The sequence below is a fragment of the Nannospalax galili genome, unplaced genomic scaffold, assembly GCF_000622305.1.
Source record: "Nannospalax galili isolate Female #2095 unplaced genomic scaffold, S.galili_v1.0 scaffold713, whole genome shotgun sequence".
In the NCBI taxonomy this organism is placed as follows: Eukaryota; Metazoa; Chordata; class Mammalia; order Rodentia; family Spalacidae; genus Nannospalax; species Nannospalax galili.
In genome coordinates, this window is record NW_008333780.1 from 1,605,973 (window position 1) to 1,608,852 (window position 2,880).

At 41.5% G+C, this 2,880-nt stretch overlaps 1 protein-coding gene across 2 annotated transcripts in view; it reads left to right on the forward strand.

Annotated features, from left to right (window-relative positions):
• Nrdc (nardilysin convertase) overlaps positions 1 to 2,880 on the forward strand; it is an 82,169-nt gene that overhangs the window by 68,149 nt on the left and 11,140 nt on the right. The window lies entirely within an intron of this gene.

The following is a 2,880-nucleotide window of genomic DNA, read 5'->3' on the forward strand; positions in this document are numbered from 1 at the left end:
TCTGACCAATTTCATGTCCTATTATTATTATTATTTTTTTCTTTTTTTATTTTATGTGTATGAGTGGATTGCCTGCATGTATGTAAGGACACCTGTTTCATATAGTGACCCTGGAGGTCATAAGAGGGCTTCATATCCCCTGTAAATGGAGTTAGGACCAAATTGTTAGCCACCATGTGGATGCTGGGAACCAAACCCCGGTCCTCTACAAGAGAAGCTAATGCTCTTAACCACTGAGCCATCTCTCCAGTCCCTATTTTTTAAGGCCTATTGAGTCTAATTTGTGTACCAAAATTAGATGTGGATCCACCCTTTGATGTGGATCCATTCCCTGGAGCCTGGTCAACCTTCCCTGTATAACCCCTCTTCTGCAATGATCCCTGAGCCTTAGGAGACAGAAGTTTATATAAGTGTCTCATTCAGGTCCAAGCACTCTGCAGCCTCTTATTCTTTGCACATTGACCAGTAGTCTCTGTGTTAATTGCCATCTACTGCAAGAAAAAGCTTCTCTTGTGGTAGTTGAGAGATGTATTAATCTATGGGTATAAAGATAAGTTGTGAGGAGTTGATTTAATACTTTGTCCATTCAACAGAATAATAGTGTTAGGTTCTCCTCTATGACATGTGACCTGTCTAGTCACAGGTTCCTAGGCCTGATATCAGTACCATGTATGGGCTCCATGATTACTCATCAAAACTTGCTGTTAAGACTCTATTGCTGTAGACACTACTACATACATGAGTCGCAGAACAAACAAGCTCATACTGACCTCAAAGCTTCACCTCTACTGGCTAGCTTTCATAGTGCTGGAAGGTGCTATGCATGTAATCGCAAGAGAGAAGTAATCGTCAACCCTGCCCAACTATGAACCCTGTAAGCTATAACAACTGGTCTGGTAAGATATGCCAACTGGTACAATAGTGGCATGAATGTTATCTGAATAACCAACCATTTTCTGCTTGGATGTAAGTGCTCCATCTTATATTTTGAGACAGGTTCTCTCACTGACTCTGGAGCTGGAGTGGCTGTCCAGAAAACTCAAAGGATCCTCCTCTCTCTATGTCCCATTATACCTGGCTTTTTTACATGGGTGCTGGGGATGGAACTTAGATCCTTGTGTTTGTGTGGCATATACTGTACTGACTGTAATTCTCCTCAGCCCCAAGAATTATATATATTAATTACTAACAATGCACAGAAAACAGCCTGTGCTTTAGGTGTGACCTACTTCCCTTTGCTCTCAGTTTCTCTGCAGCTGACAGTGTCATTTAAGTTTGGTTTGAGGTAGATTTCATATAGTATAGCAATAACAAATTTAAGACTTGACACATTGCCTGTTGTAGCACATAATTTAAATGTTTGTTTCCTTTCTTCCCTCTCTTGTGCTCTCTTCCATGATTTCAAGTGTATATTTGTTGTTAATACTCTAAATTCAAGTCTTCTAGAAAAAGGCCTATATTATGTCAGTAATTTTCGGTAAAGAATGTGTTCTAGTGTCAAAATATTTTTGGAACTGGTTTCATGTAGGGATTCTAGAGGAAAGCACTTGGCAGCAGCCACCCCTGTGCTGACGGCTGATAGCCTCCATCCGCAGAAACCCTGGACAAGAGTGCAGCGCTCCCCTTATACCTTTGCCCTCTGTCTCCCCAGGAGCAAAGATTTTATTAGGAGGAAGCATCCTGGAGTAACTTTGCTTTTTTGCAAATGTAGCATTAAGAACCAAACAGATGGAAGTATATAATATGTAGATGTCTTTTGGGAAATATGTTTTTTTTAATTATTATTATTATTTTTAATTTATTTTCTCTTTCTCTTTTTTTTGGTCTTTTTGAAGCAGGGTTTCCCTGTAGCCCCAACTGGCCTGGAACTCACTATGTAGACCAGGCTGGCCTTGAACTCACAGAGATCCACCTGCCTCTGCCTCCCAAGTGCTGGGACTACAGGCGTGCGCCACCACGCCCGGCTTTAATTTATTTTTAAATTTTATGTGTATGAGTGTTTTGCCTGCATGTAGGTAGGTGCACCTGTGTCACACAATGCCCATGGAGGTCAGAAGAGGGTGTTGGATCCCCTGGAACTGGAGTTACAAATGGTTGTTAGCCACCATGTGGGTGCTGGGAATCGAACCTGGGTCCTCTGCAAGATCAGCCATGCACCTAACCACTAAAAAGTAATTGATATTCTTTATTTTTTTTTTTTTAGGCTTTCACCTTAATATTTAACCTTAATATTTCACCTTAATATTTAAAGATGATACAGAATAGGGCTGTATCACAGCCCCACAGGCACCAGGCACACAAGAAGTACACATATATACATGCAGGCAAGCACTCATACACATAAAATAGAAAGTAAATAAATCTTTAAAAAATTTTTTATCTTATTATTTTCTTTTATGTATATGAATGCATTGTCTGCGCATATATTAAGTACACTTTTTTTTGTCTTTTTGAGACAGGGTCTCCTTGTAGCCCCAGCTGTCCTGGAACTCACTATGTAGACCAGGCTGGCCTCAAACTCACAAAAATCCGCCTGCCTTTGCCTCCCAAGTGCTTGGATTAAAGGCGTACTCCATGTCTGCGCATATATTAAGTACACTTTTGCAATGCTGCAGAGGTCAAAAGAGGGCGTCAGATCCCCTGGAACTGGAGTTATGGACGGTTGTTAGCCTCCATGTGGGTGCTGGGATTCAAACACAGGTCATCTGCAAGAGCAGCCAGTGCTCTTAACTGCTGAGCTATTTGTCCAGCCCAGTCTTTTAAAAATTGGGGCCATGTGAGGTAGTGCACACCTTTAATCCCAGTACTCAGGAGGTAGAGGCAGGAAGATTTCTGAGTTCAAGGCCAGCCTCGTCTACATAGTGAGTTCCAGGACAGCTG